Below are 16,076 nucleotides of genomic sequence, written 5' to 3'. Positions count from 1 at the left end.
AGATGGATCAAACAACACACAGACAAAAACATTAAGCAAAGGGCTTAAGAAAAAATAAAGTTCTACATTGTTTTCGAAATGTAGCATAATCTACTTCCAATCTGAGATGACCTGACTCTTACTTGAAAGTTAAAAAAAATAAATAAATTGATGTACATGTGTGCATATACACACACACACATATTTTATATTTAAATGTTCTACGACTTGCTCAAATTCTTCAAGAGCCATTTTACTAAAGTTTCCATTCTATGAAATTCTGAATGATACAAAGAGTTTTGAGAAGGACTGCATCTGTGGAAAGAGAGAATATCATTTCAAGCCAACCAAAATTTCTTTTCTGTAGCAGAAGAAAAATGATAGGGGTGAATATATTATTCAAAGACTTAGCCACTAACTGAACTAAATTCCCATTTTGCATAAAATATCCAGGTATTTGATACAAAAGCTATCCTGACTGATATTCATCTCTCAAGGCAAGGAAAAAAATGAAAGCCACAAAAAAAAAAAATCAAAATCCACAGCCCCCACCTTAAAATGGAAGATGGCAACAGGAAAAGAGCAGTGGAGAAAAAGGGAAAGTAGAAAGAAGGCCTTGGAGGATAAAACAGTGGGTTTGGGAAACGTGGAGATTGATCATCACTGTGCTTGGAATAATGGATAGAAGCTGTGTGACAGGTTAGGGACTGAACAGATGAAAAGACAATTAGCTGAGCTAGGAACAGAAAAATGGATGAAGACAATGGTAAGAAGAAAGAAGCTGATTTGTAGAATATTGGAGGTTTTTATACTAAGTTTTTGTAATACTTTTTTTTTTTTTTTTAATATTCTGCCTTTCTGATTGATCAGCCATTTCAAAGCAGATTATATTCAGGTACTGTAGGTATTTCCCTGTCTCAAGAAGAACAATCTAAAAGCCTGATTTTCAAAAGCATTTGCGTGCTTACAACTACCATTGAATGAACACCAGTAAAACCTGCTGACAAGTGTGCTTAACACAGGGGTAAATGGCATTTGAAAATTTCTATGATATTAAATTCACGTGCCTAACTCCTTTGAAAATTAACCTGTATGATTGTACCTGAGGCACTGGAGAGTGAAGTGACTTGCCCAAGGTCACAAGGAGAAGAGGCTTAAAGAGAAGAGGCAATAAGAGGGGCTTTGGGAATAAGAACAAAACATAGGGCCTCATTTTCCAATATCGCATGCGATACCAAAAAGGGGTGTTACCTTATGCTAATAAGCATGTGTATCGCAAATTGCGATAACAGCTTGCAACACACTCTTAGCACAAGTTGCACTATTAACCCAATTTGGGCTACATTGTGAGTATATATTGTGGTTCACAATGTTGCCAGCCTGTTTCAGTGTTCTGCAGGAGAAGGAGAGGGAGAGGGAGAGGGAGAGGGAGAGGGAGAGAGAGAGAGAGAGATGCTATAGTGCCTCTTCCCTAGACAGGTATTTGTATCCCTATGAGAGGCTCACCTAGTAACTCGAGGTGGGGATTAGGTATGAGTGTAGGGGGTTGGGGGCCACTTTCACATTCACCGTGAGACGTACAAACAGAACAGTGGTCTCTTGTGAAGATTTGATGGCCTTCGGAGTGAGGAAACTCACTCCAAGATGAGATTTGGGCAATGTTCTCTCAAACTAGCTTGTTGTTGCCCAGGTAGAGTGCCCATCAGGCTAGTTTGAGAGAACATTGCCCAAATCTCATCTTGGAGTGAGTTTCCTCACTCCGAAGGCCATCAAATCTTCACAAGAGACCACTGTTCTGTTCGTACGTCTCACGGTGAATGTGAAAGTGGCCCCCAACCCCCTACACTCATACCTAATCCCCACCTCGAGTTACTAGGTGAGCCTCTCATAGGGATACAAATACCTGTCTAGGGAAGAGGCACTATAGCATCTCTCCCTCTCCCTCCCTCTCCCTCTCCCCAGAACACTGAAACAGGCTGTCCGGAAACATCGTGAACTGCGATAAACCTTTACCGGCCCCTAGCGCACAACGTACCGCAAATGAAAGAAGTGTAGCTATTGGCCGCTTTAGCTGTTTCGCGGCACACGATAACTCTTTCCTACTTAACATATGCTCCGCCCCAACTCTGCCCCCTGAATACAAAATTTGCATTTGCAAATCACGTTAACGGCTGTTAGCGCGATTTGTGGAATTATCTCCTGCGGTAACTCCTTGGAAAATGACCCCCATAGGTAGCAAAATGATTCCAGCAAAAGAGAGAGAGTTAGATCAGGAGTAAGGACAGAAGGCCTGGTGAAGAAGTATCATTGTAGAGAAGAAAGAAGGGGGTAGAGAGAAAAGTGTGACAGAAACTTGGGGACCTGAAGCTGAAAAAGCATGGGAAATTTGATAAAAAGGGGAACAGGTTGCTGGATTAAAGGAATCTAGGGAAAACAAGGAATAGAAAAGGCTGGAATGGAAGAGAAAGGGGAGGATTTTAAAAGGGTTACACTCGTAACCCCGAAAACCCACTCCTGCGCGCGCCAAGCCTATTTTGCATAGGCCCGGCGACACACACAAGCCCCGGGACGCGCATATGTCCCGGGACTTGAAAAAAAGGGGCAGGACTGAGGCCTCCAGTGTGCCAGCACTCGGCCAGCGCGCGCAACCTACACCTGCACGGAGGCAGGCACAACTTATTCAACAAAGGTCGGGGGGGGGGGGGGGGGTGGAAGGAAAGTTCCCTCCGAGGCCACTCCAAAATGCCTCAGAGGGAACGAGGAAAGCCATCAGGGCGCCCCCTAGGGCTCGGTGCGCACAAGGTGCACAAGTGTGCACCCCCCTTGCACGCGCCGACCCCGGATTTTATAACACATGTTATAAAATCGGGCATAGATTTGTGCGCGCATACCTATTAAAATCTGGCCCAAAGTCTAGGGAAAAACATAATGGAGGATAGAAATACTGAAGCATAAACAGACTTTGTGAAACATTCAAAAAAGGCAGGAAAGAGGCAGCAGGTTGAGGTAAGATGAGGCAATACAAATGCACAGGCTAAGAGGAGAGAGAGGCATACAGACCTGATGCTATGAAAAACATAACCATCACCATACTGGGTCAGACTGAGGGTTCATCAAGCCCAGTATCCTGTTTTCAACAGTGGCCAATACAGGTTACAAGTGCCTGGCAGAATCCCAAAGAGCAGATAGATCCTATGCTGCTAATGCCCAGGGATAAGTAATGGCTTTTCCCAAGTCTAGCCAGTTAGCAATAGTTTATGGATGTCTCCTCTAAGAACTTGTCCAAACTTTTTTTTTTTTTTTTTTTAAAGCCCTGCCACACAAGCTGCATTTACCACATCCTCTGGCAATGAATTCCCAAACTTAATTGTGTTGAGTGAATAAGAATTTTCTCTGATTAATTCTAAATGTGCTACTTACTAATTTTATGGAGTTTTTCTATTATTTGAAAGAGTAAACAACTGACTCGTTTACTCATTCTATTCCACTCATGATTTTATAGATCTCTATGATATCCCCCCTCCCCCAACTACCTCTTCTCCAAGCTAACAGCCCCATCTTTAGCCTTTCTTCATAGGGGAGCTATTCCATCCCCTTTATTATTTTGGTAGCCCCTCTCTTTACCTTTTCCAGGAAAGATATCTTTTTGGAGATGCAGCGACCAGAATTTCACACAGCATTCTAGGTGCAGTCTCACCATGGAGCGGATATTCTATGCTTTACTCTCCATGCCTTTCCTAATAATTCCTAACATTTCTTTTTTGACTGCTGTTGCACCCTGAGCTGAGAATTTCAATGTATTGTCCATGACAACACCTAGGTCTTTTTTCCAGGGTGGGGATTCCTAATATGGAATCTATCAAGTAACTACAGTTTGGATTACTTTTTCCTGTGTGTGCCACTTTACCCTTGGACCCAGGAAACAAATCGGAAGCCGATCCAAAGTGCTGACAAGCAAGGGAAAACAAGCTTGTCCACCATAAATTTCGCATGCCATTTGGATGCCCAATCTTCCTGTTTCGCAAAGTCTTCCTGCAATTTCTCAAAATCTACTTGTGATTTCACTACTCAGAATTTTGTGTCATCAGCAAATTTGATCACCTCACTCACTGTTCCCTTTTCCAAATCATTTGTAAATATATTAAAAAGCACCGTTCCCAGGCCAGGCTCCCCACTGAGAAAACTGCCCATTTATTCCTATTCTCACTTAACAAGTTTGCAATCGACAATACGATATTGCCTCCCATCACATGACTATTTTTCTCATGAGTCTCTCATGGGGCACTTTGTCAAATGCATTCTGAAAATCCAAATACACTATATCCACTGGATCCAGGGGCGGTTCTATAATGAAGCAGGGTGAGTGGGCCACCTCAGGTGGAAAATTGTGCAGACAGCAAAATGTACCCCCCAAAATTCCCATGCAGCAGCAGCCGCCTCACTCTTGCCAGCAAAAAGACCCGCACCACAGCGTCCTGTGCTGAAGCACTGGCAGGGTTTCCATCCCCGACCAGCAAGATGATAGCCCACGTGGGAGCAGCACCCTCTGCTGATGTGCTGGTGGGGTTCCCATCCCCACCAGTGAGATGAGGCCCCATGCAGCTGTGCACTCCGATGACAAACTGGTGGATCCCCCACTACCACCACCAGCAAGATTGCAGGGGCGCCACCGCTGTGCGGGCTGATGCAGTGGCGGGGTTCCCATCCCCTGACAGTGAGACGAGGCTCAAGTATGACAGCATCGATGGTGACCTGCCGTTAGGGCTCCTACACACGGCCAGCAGGAAGAAGACAACAGTGAGGACCTGGGAGGGAGGGGGCTGTTATATTGTAGCTTGTGACTTAAGGTGAAAGGGTGGGGGTGGGAGTGTCAGAGAGGAAGGGATGGAGTAACAAGGAAGGCAAAGAAGTGAAGGGTGAGTGAGTGAGAGTAAAGGAAAGAAGGGAAGGGAAGAAGTGACAGAAGTGAGTGACAGAAGGGCAGTGCATGACAGAGAAGAGAAGGTGATGAGTGGGACTGAATATGTGTGTGTGTGTGTGTGTGAGTAACAAATGGGGTAAGAAAGATTGAGGGAAGGGAAAGTGTGGGGTGAGTTCAGATGAGTGACTAAGGTGAGGGATTAAGTGGAGGTGAGTGGCAAGGAGGAGAGGGGGTGAATGATGTAGAGATGAGGGAAAGAGAGGTTGTGAGTGACAGAGGAAAGGGAAGGGGGTGAGCAAGAGGAAAGGAAGGAGTGAATAACAAAGGTGAGTAATAGAGAAGGAACTAGGGGAAGAGGGGAGGAAAAGGCAGAAAGAAGCATGTGTGGATGTACAGACTTCTGTGTATATTCATTATGTGTATATTTCTTATGTTCTTATGACAGTGGGGCCCTGTCGATGTGCGCACAAGTATGCACATATTATACGCACCTAGGTGGGAAAGTACAGGAGACACTCTTGGATGACATCACACACCTCTGGCATTTAAACCCGCACTCCTTGCCTCAGCAACATGTGTCCTGAGTGATCTGCTCCTCAGTGCATGTTGCTTCTCCCTGCATTGTCTGCTTGTGTTCCTGTTCATTTGTGCGCCTGCTTCCTACTGTGGTCTGCTCTATTTTCCCTGCCCAATCCTGATCCTCATTGTTGTGGTCTGTCCATGTCCTTGCCCTTGTCTTGCCCTGTCTTCTTTGGCTTGACTTCCTCGGTTTGTTCTCTGACCCTTCCATTGTCTCCTGGACCTGATCCCTTGCTATGGACCTGATCTACTCCTGTCTGCTGCCCGCCCCAACCTCTGGCCTAGTTTCTCTGTCTGCTGGCTGCCCTTAGCCTGGATTTGGACTCTCATACTTGCTATCACCCCAAGGACCTGCCTAAGTCCTGCTGGTCATCAGAATCTAAGGGTTCAAACTGCAGGGAAGACTGTTAGTATATTTGAAGCTCCTGTGTGTCCTGTATCAACCACATCATAGCACAAGGGTCAACTTCCCTAACAAACTGCAGCGGTCATGGACCTGGTGAACTTGGCTGCTCTACAGGCCACTCTTGGTATGGCTTACCAGATTCGGCAGCAGGAAGGTTTCTTGGATCAGGTGACAGGGGTCCTGGAAAGGCTCATGAAACAGGTGGACACTCAACTCCTCCAATTCTACCAGTAAGAACTACTGCCACCAACACTAGCCCCTCTTACGATGCCTGTTTCTTGGCTACCTCCTCCGCCTCACTATCAAAGGTACCCGTGCGAATGCAGAGGTTTCATCAATCAGTGTCATATACACGTCAGGCGGCACACTTCCCCACAAATAAAAGCAAGTAAACTTTTATTCTGCCTTTGCTGGGAGGTTCAGCTCTGGCCTGGGCCTCTTCCCTATGGGAATGTGGGGACACACACTTGGATGATCTTGATCCCTTCCTCAGGGATGTCCGCCTTATATTCAATGAGCCTGGACAATCTTCATCAGAAGCCTCAGAACTCCTTCAGGAATGTTAAGTATCCCAGTTGGGAAATATGCCGTCCCCTTCCGGACACTGGCATCTGAACTGCAGTGGAGAGATGACAGTCTAAGTGCTATTTTCAAGCAGGGCTTACCTGAGCTCATCAAGGATGTGTTGGCTGGACAGAACACACCTGACACACTGGGAGAGCTCATCAGGCTGGCCATTCATTTGGACCTGCACTTGCAGGAGCAGGCTAAGGAAAGAAGTTAGGCCCAACATCCCATATGGCTGGCACCCCACTTCCAGTGACCCGTAACTTTTGTTATAGTTTTGGAAACTCAGGAGCCACCTGAACCACCCATGCGAGTGGATCACCTACTGATCTCCCCAGAGGAATGTCAGCGACACAGGCATCTCAACTTGTGTTATGTACTATGCTGAACATAGGCACTTCACAGCTAACTGCCCCATCAAACCGGGAATACTCTCGGATCTAGGGTTAGTGGGAGAGACCACCTTAGGTTGATCTTGCACCTCTCCCCGGATTCTACTCACAGTCTGCCTCACCTTCAGAGATACCAGTATACATCTTAAGGCATTTCTGGACACCAGCACAGCCACAAGCTTCATTGAATAGGCTTTGGTATGCCAACTTGGCATCCCCACTAAGCTTTTTGAGAACTGCCTTAACAGTAACATCCGTATCTGGGGAATCCCTACCAGAATGGGTTACCAGGATCACAAACCCACTACGGATGCATACCAGCCCTCCTAGATCAGGAACACATCCGCCTCTATGTCTTGCGTAAGGCAGTCAATGAAGTTAGCCTCGGCTTACCATGGCTGATTCTCTGCAGCTGGCAAAATGGAGTGCCAAATGTCACAAACAATACCTAACAGAAGTTCAGTCTCCTACTCTCAGACTTTGTCTCATTGCTCCCATGGTACCCAGCTTGCCCTCACCATACTCCAACTTTGCAGATGTTTTCAGCAGGAAACAGACTGAGGTCCTGCCCCCACATCGGGCCTATGATTTCCCAATCTACCTCCTTCCTGGCAAGAACCCCCTCCCCCCCTCCAAGGGAGGGTTTACCTGCTGCTCACTCTGGAGACTGAGGCCATGTCACAATATAGCAGAAAGAATTTGGAAAGAGGCTTCATTCAACCATTATCTTTCCCTGCTGGGGTTGGATTTCTCTTTGTGGGTAAAAAAGGATGGATCACTTTGCTCTTGCATTGATTACTGAAGCCTCAATGCGATTATGACAAAGAACTGCTACCAATTACCATTCATCACGGAGTTCTTGAACTGGCTCAGAAGGGCCCAAATGTTTACTAAGTTGGACTTGCGAAGGGCATATAATTTGATCCAAATCCAATAAGGTGACGAGTGGAAAACCTCAGTCTTTCGAGCCATGGTAAATGAGATATTCCAGGACCTCCTTCACTCGCATATTGTCGTGTACCTGGATGATATTCTCATGTTCTCCAAGATGCTGAATCAGCATGGTTTGCACATGAAACAGATCCTGCAATGACGACAGAGCATCAGCTTTATGCCAAGTTAGAAAAGTGCTCTTTTGAACAAGAGGAGTTGCCTTTTCTGGGTTAAATTATTTCCCAGACTAGATTTGCATGGACCCTGGCAAGCTGAAAGCCATCATGGACTGGCTCCAAACCTCAGGGCTCAAGGACCTGCGATAATTTCTAGGGTTTGCCAATTACTACTAACAATTTGTTCATGGCTACTCCCTCCCTGGCTGCTGCACTCACAGCCCTTAACAAAAAGGGCACAGCACCCATAACTGGAGTGATGAAGCAGTATGGGCCTTGATCATTTGAAACAATAATTTACTCAGGATCCATGTCTATGGCATTCAGATCCCACCAGGCCATTCATCCTAGAAGTAGATATCACCATTCTCGGGATGGGGACTGTTCTCTTCCAACATGATCACCACAGGGGTCTTTGTAACCTGCACCTATTACTCCAAGAAATTTTCACCTCCTGAGAAGAACTACATTATCAGGGGCCAGGAACTGTTGGCTATTAAACTAGCTCTTGAGAAAAGGCAGCATCTGTTAGAGGGGACCAGACATTCGGTAACCAATAATACTGATCATAAAAATTTGGAGTACTTGTCACAAGTTTAACATCTGAATCCCTGGTAAGTCAGATGGTCCCACTGCCCAAACTACCCTCTGCGCCAGAATTGGCCAAGCTGTTTGTAAAGCATGGTTTCTGTCTGCACAATCTTCACCATCATATCTTCTTTGTCCAAGGAATCTAGTTTACTGACCACTTCTGGAGGAGCCTGTGCAAAAATTTGGGATTATTTGGATTTCTCATCAGCATACCACTTCCAGACAAATGGGCAGAACGAGAACACAAATCAATCCCTCAAAACCTTTCTGCACGCCTATGTGAACCAGCACCAGAATAATTGGACCTCTCTCCTTCCATGGGCAGATGCCTGTCATAGCAACGACAAACAAAATAACTGGCTCTTCCTCCTACTTGTCTATGGATGTCATCCACAAACACCTATGCTCTTTGTCTTCTCTGTAGCATGTCCCGCTGCCAATGTATAGGATAAGAAGTTACATAACCTCTGGCAGTCAGCACATCAGCTCTTAGAACAAGCTGCAGTATGATCTAAGAAACAAGCAGACAAGAAACGTCATCCAGCATCTTAACCTCAACTGGGGGAATTGGTATGTCTCAACACCCAAACTTGAGGCTTTGTATGCCATCCCTTAAATTCGCCCCTCAATTCATGGGTCCTTTCCCGGTGGTCTGTCAGGTGGGAAGTATGACTTACAGAAACTACGAACTACTCTCTGCATCCACAATGTCTTCCATTGGCCTGTCTTCTGGTTTCGCTGTCTGCTGCCTGCCCTTAGCCTGTATTTGAACTCTTACACTTGCTACCACCCTAAGGACCTAGCTAAGTCCTGCTGCTCATCAGAACCTGCAGGAGGGGAGGGGGGGGTTGGTAGGTGAAGCTCCTGTCTGTCCCATTGAAGGGTACATCCGCCAGCTGTCTGTGTAGGCCAGATAGTCTTGCTCGCCCGGTCGTGCCACCCACATCATAGCACAAGGATCCACTTTCCTAATACTGTGTCATTCTTCTGGGAACTCTGACCCTGTATTCCCCTTTCCCCAGCATATTAAATCACTGAAAGGGCCAGACTCCAAAGGGGACCACTCCCCTGGCTGTGCTGTGCCTTTGGGAGGGGTGCCATCTCATCCCTCACTTCAGGCAGATGTTTAAAAAAATGTTGAAAACATTTCGTTGAATCTGTTTTTAAATGGTATATTTCAGTCACCTTCCTGAAATATACAGTTTTATATTTTAATAATGATTTTGAAAAGTTGTTAGTATGTACTTGATCTTTTAACTTCTTACCTGTCCATTTTAGTGATTTGCATATTTTAGCTTTTTTTTTTATATTTTATTAAGTTTTTTAAACAATTTAACATTGTAAAAAAAACACAAGAAAATACCCTGTTTTACAACATTACACCATATCAGGTAATACATATCATACGAACACATTACGGGAGGTTTCTTAAACAAAATAATAATAATATCAAAGTAAATCTGTAATTACACCTTACAGATAAGGAGAGTATAACAAGCATATTTTAGCTTTTATTAGTTATTTTATGATTATGGATGTCATAAGATGTAATCCACTCTGGGCTATGGCAGAGAGGTATATAAACACCAATAAAGATAAAAGATGCATTCCTCAGAATTGCAATCATAAGACAGATGACCATTAAAATTGGTTCTCACATAAAATCTTGGGGTGCTCAGAATATCAGCTTAATGGATCAGGGATGTTTTAGAGTGTTTATCAATCTGATGATCAGTTTGTAAGATGTTGGATTGAATTTACATAACAATCCTTGTAAAAAGGTCTTGGGTTTGAATATTAACTATTTACCAGTCAAAGATCATGCTTTACTGGGGCTGGGGGCATAGACAAGGCTATAACTGTCTTGCATCTGTGGTGGGATAGCCAAGCCTTACTTGTTTAAGGCAGTATGGAATTGCCTTGCCCAACTAGCAGCAAATACTGAGAGACCTTGATGAGCTGCTGACACAATTGATAGGGCTAACACACTTGATGTAGGTGACAGAGTTACTGGGTATGATCAGATGAACCACAGCTGACACATGGCAGGGGTTCAGATGATAGCAGTGCTCTCCTAGATGACATCTGACATGTAGTCAATCCTGCTTGTGGTGAAGAGGCTACCTACATGTTGGGGAGAAGGGGATGTCTTTTGCCCTGTTTGGCTGGCTTAAGTTATAGGAACAATGTCCAGACCACCTTTCTAATAGACCTTTGGATGTTAAGATGGAACATGAGTCAGAAGCAAAAGACTCTGGGATTCTTGTCCATATTCACTAAGAAAGAAAACAGTTTACCTTGTAGTAACTGCTAGACAGTGTTGCCATAGAGTATGGTTGTGGAACCAGTGACTGAACCCTAATCTTTGCGGCATTTCAGTCAATGATCTAACATCAGAACTGACCACAGTTGAACCATGGGGAAGGAAAAAAAAAAGATATATGGTTTAAACCAACTACACTTCATCTTGAAGATCATTTATTTGCATTAAACAAACTGTGAAATATAAACTTGGGTCTTTATAAAGAAGAAAACAAAGACATTAAGCCTCCATTGGACCTCATCAGATATCATGAGACCCTCATCACTACTCTTTAGCCTCTCTTTCTCCTGATCTGTTCTGTTGCCCTCTCATCTTGGTTTAATGGTGAGTTAAAGGAGAGTGTTAAAGCTAAAAAGGCAGGATTCAAAAAATGGAAAGCAGACCCAAATAATGAAAAAAGGCAAGAACATAAGCAATGGGAAGTTAGATGTAAAAACGTAGACAAGCCAAGACAGACTGAGAAAAAGCTTGCCAGTGAGGCAAAAACTTCTTTTGCTTCAAATATAGAAAGTTAGGTGGGCTGCTAGATGACTAAGGAGCAAAAGGAATGCTCAGGGAGGACAAGGAAATAGCAGAAAAAAATGAATTCTTTACCTCGATTTTCATGGGAGGCGGATGTTGGGGACATACCCATACCTGAAACATTCTTTAATGGAGATTCTGATTAACTAAAACAAATATCTATGACAATGGAGGATGCAATAGATCAGACTGACAAAATAAGAAGTAACAAATCACTAGGTGGCATCCATCCCAGGGTTCTAAAAGATGAAATCCCTAACCTTTTACTAGAAATCTGTAACCTTTCATTTAAAAATCAGCCACGATTCCTGAAGACTGGAAGATGCCCAATGTGATCTCGGAAACTATAGAATGGTGAGCTTGACATTGGTACTGGGCAAAATGATAGAAGCCACTCTTAAAAATAAAATCAGTGACCAAATAGATAGACATGGCTTAATGGGGAAGAGTCAACATGATTTCAGCAGGGAAACTCGTCTTACCAATCTTTTAGAATTTTTTGTAGGTGTAAACAAACATGTACATAAAGGTGAGCCAAATAGTTAGTGTATTTGGTCTTTCAGAAGGCATTTGACAAAGTTCCCCGAGAGACTCCTCAGGAAATTACAAAGCCATGGCATAGGAAGCAGTGTCCTGTTGTGGGTTGGTAACTGGTTAAAGGCCAGAAACAGAGTAGGATTCAATGGTCAGTTTTCCAAATGGAAAAAGATTGTTAGTGGAGTACCACAGTGATTAGTACTGGGACCTGTCCTATTTAGTATATTTATAAATTATTTGGAGACAGGGCCAGAGAAACCACTAGGCGAGCTAGGCCTGTGCCTAGGGTGCCGAGACTTAAGGGGCGCCGCGGCAGGCAGCAGAATTTTGAAAGGGCAAAAAGTGCCCTTTCAAAATTCTGCTAGCCCCCGACTCGCCCTGCCTCCCCCCCCCCCCCCAGTGCCACCTTACCGACGCCCCCCCTGGTGGTCCAGTGGAGGGCCCGGGAACGATCTGCCGCTCTCGGGGCCTCAGCTGCCACTAAGCAAGATGGCGCCAGTGACCTTTAGCCTGAAGACCACCGGTGCCATTTAACTGATTAGTGGCAGCCATTTAGCTGGTTAGTGGCAGCCGAGGGCCTGGGAGTGGCAGATCGCTCCCGGGCCCTCTGCTGGACCACCAGGGGAATGTCGGGAGGTGGCACTGGGGGGGGGGGGGGGGGAGGAAGGGCGAGTCAGGGGCTGGCTGCCTGCCACGGCGCCCGGTCTCCGGCTGCGCCGATCTTCATTTCTTCGGCCACATGATCAGCTAGACCAGCTGCGCCGATCTTCCTTCTGTATGTGCGTACATGATGTGTATGTGAGAAAGGAATGGTGCTTCTGTGTGTGTGTATGTATTATGTATGTGAGAAAGGAATCTGCCAGTTTAAAAAAATGAAATGTGATAATACATATACCTCAACCTTTGTGCTGGTAGCGCAACTTTTGAAAAGTTGGATGAAAGATGAAATTACTGAATTTTAAGCATCCCTCTTCTGGAAAATAAAATTTAACAAAGTGGGTAGAGACAAATACTAAAGCAAAACAAAATAAAAGTATTTAAAATGTTCATCTCAGCAAAATCACAAATTTAAGATACTGATGCCAGGTGGGGTTTGGTGGTTTGTTTGTTTTTTAAGCATAATTTAAGCATGAAGACTAGAACAGTTCCAATCTGAAACTGTTTTGCTTTTTTTTTTTTTTTTTTTTTTTTTTTTAAGCCTTTAGAAAATGTATATTTTTAAATGACTAAGACTGGAATCTTCCCATTTAAAAGGGAAGCTGACTAAGGATGTCTTTCTGTTCCATATCTCCCACATGAATAATCACACGACTGATAGTTTGAAGAAAGACACTTGCTTTATTGCCTGAAAGTGTAAAACAAGAGAAGCTGAACGGTGTGGGTGGCTAACCCTTGGGAAGACAGAACCTGAAGAAAGGGTGTCATTTCGCCTTCCGATAGGAATGTGGTTTTCGTATTTAACGGTTGGGAGCATCACTTTCACTTTTCGTAAAAATGAAAAATCATGCTGCAAGTCTGAAAGCAAGGTGCTTCTGTGAGTGTGTAATGTGTATGTGAGTCAGGGAGGGTGCTTGTGTGTGTCAATGTGTGTGTGCGAGAGAGATGGAGTATGTTTTTGGCTGACTTGTGGCTGAGAGAGAGGGCATGTGTGTGACTAAGCTTGTGTGTAAGTGAGATAGAATGTGTGTGTGATTAAAAGCCTGTGTGTATGTAAGAGAAAGCGAGAGCATTGTGTGATTGAGAGAGACTGATCAGGGAGATGACTGGTGTGTGTGTGTGTGTGAGTGTGTGAGTGAGTGAGTGAGTGAGAGAGAGAGAGAGACTGGTTGGGGAGATGATTGGTTTGTGAGAGACAGAAACTGGTCCTGAGGGTGTGACTGGTGTGTGAGTGTAAGAGAGAAAAGACTGGTTGTGGTCCCTAAGGAAGAGGACTGTGAGGACAGCTTCAGCAGCTACTGCTGCTTCTGGTTTGGCCTACAAGGAAAAGGAGTAGGAGAACTGCTGGAGAGGGTAAGTAAAGGTGGCTTTTTAAGTTCATTTTTCTTGATTGACTACCATTTTAATTATGTGATGTGTCTGCTATTTGAAATATTTTAATGGTGTTTGGTAAAGCTTTCAAAATTTGCATGAGTCTTTAATTATTGGCTATTCTATTCATCAGCTGTTTTGAAATTATTTTATTTGTATGATTTTATAATTATGATGATTTATATATCTTGATTTTATTGATTTGTTTCACGAGGAATGGTGAAATTTTTGTTTTTCCATTGTTACACTGTATAGAGTCTGGCATGATGCATTTTACAGTTCAGTTTTTGTCTGCACATTTCTATTTATACTTTATGTGGCTTTATTCTGTATTTGGTGAGGGTTTGTTTTCTGCATGCAAAGACTGAGATGAAGCATTCTTTTAGCATGTGGTTTCTCTGTAGGGATCTGTAGTAGCTTGGCCTGTTCTGTTTTCCTGATAGGAGGTGTATTGATATTTTAGATTCTGGTGTAATATTTGTGGGATTCTTTTTCATAGGTGGGGTTGTTATTGAGTGTTGGCAAATAGTACTGTGTTGATACAGGAGGACCATGCCAAAATACATCACAATAGGTATGATGCCATATGAATTCCAAGATGCAAAGTTTTCTTGCTGGCATCACAACAGTATGAAATTATCACAACAACTTGTATATTATTTTTACCTCAGAATGTCATTTTTCATGCAAAATATGTTATATATGCATAATTTAAAATTGTGTATGGGGAGGGGGCGCCAGACTAAGGTTTGCCTAGGGTGCCTAATACCCTTGCACCGGCCCTGTTTGGAGAAAGGAATGAGTGAGGTGACTAGATTTGCCAATGACAAAATTGTTTCAAACTGTTCAATAGCAGCAGATTCTGAGGAACTACAGAAGGACCTGATGAAACTAGAAGACTGAGCAACTGAATAGCAGATTAAATTTAATGCAGAAAAGTGCAAATCTATATACATAGGGAAAAATAATACTAACTACAAGTACACGTTACTGGTTTCTGTATTGGGCGTCACTACCAATACATAATATACTGAAATCCTCAGCTCATTGCACAGCGGCAGTCAAAAAAAGGAAATAGAATATTAGGACTGATCCAAAAAAGAATGCAGAATAAAGCAGAAAATATCATATTGCCTCTGTACTGAGCCATGGCACAACCGCACATTGAATACAGTGTGCAGTACTGGTCACCCCATCTCAAGAAAGACAAGGACTAGAAAAGGTGCAGAGGAGGATGCCAAAAATGATAAAAGGGATGAACATCTATCCTATGATGAGAGCAGGCTATGGCTCTTCAGCCTGGAAAGTGACAGATAGAACATAAAATCATAGAACACAAATAAAGAGGACTGTTATTTACCCTTTCAAATACTAAAACGGATGAAACTAACAAATCCAGCAGATTCAAAACAAATAGTAGAAAGTATTTTTTCATTCAGCTGTGAATCTGTTGCCAGAGGATTTGGTCAAAATGATTAGCATAGCGGGGTTTAAAAATAAGTTTGGACAAGTTCCCAGAGGAAATGTCCATAAAACATTAGCAGCCTGGATTGGCCACTGCCAAAGACATGAAGCTGGGCTTGATGCACCTTGGTCTGACCCTGCATGGCTTCTTATGCTATTTTCTTAATGTAAACCCTGATAACTACTGAATTTATCTTTTATGAGTGTAATTTAATCCAATAGAACAGAAATAAAATGAGGCTTTTTTGTATTCTGGTAGGAACTCTGATATATTCTGAGACTTAGTTCAGATTACAGCACATTTCTTATACTTTTAATAAAGTTATGGCATTTGATATTCGAGATACGCCTATAATATTTCTTTGTCTAGTGACTACTCTGATGTGAGAGTTGGAAAAATAATGTTTGACAGAGAAAGACCAGACAGTCCTTATTGCCCACATTATGACTAGTTGCTGGGCTGAATCCTGGCTTTTGTAGAAAACTTGGTGCCAGGATTGATCTCTGACCACCTCCTCACCCAAATATTTGCACAGAAAAATGGATATGCATGGCTAATGTTCTCCGAATGGCTTGTGCCACATGGCAGGAAAGATCCCCGATTATTGATGGTGTGACATGTGGAGATGTGCAGATCTGCTGTGGAGTATTAAAGGAT

General features: G+C 43.6%; 1 protein-coding gene across 1 annotated transcript in view; it reads right to left on the bottom strand.

Annotated features, from left to right (window-relative positions):
- Positions 1–16,076, bottom strand: part of DNAH11 (dynein axonemal heavy chain 11) — a 725,796-nt gene that overhangs the window by 594,893 nt on the left and 114,827 nt on the right. The window lies entirely within an intron of this gene.

Source organism: Rhinatrema bivittatum, chromosome 2, assembly GCF_901001135.1.
Source record: "Rhinatrema bivittatum chromosome 2, aRhiBiv1.1, whole genome shotgun sequence".
NCBI classification, from domain to species: Eukaryota; Metazoa; Chordata; class Amphibia; order Gymnophiona; family Rhinatrematidae; genus Rhinatrema; species Rhinatrema bivittatum.
The sequence above is the reverse complement of the archived record's forward strand: the minus strand, read 5'-3'. Positions and strand labels throughout refer to the sequence as shown.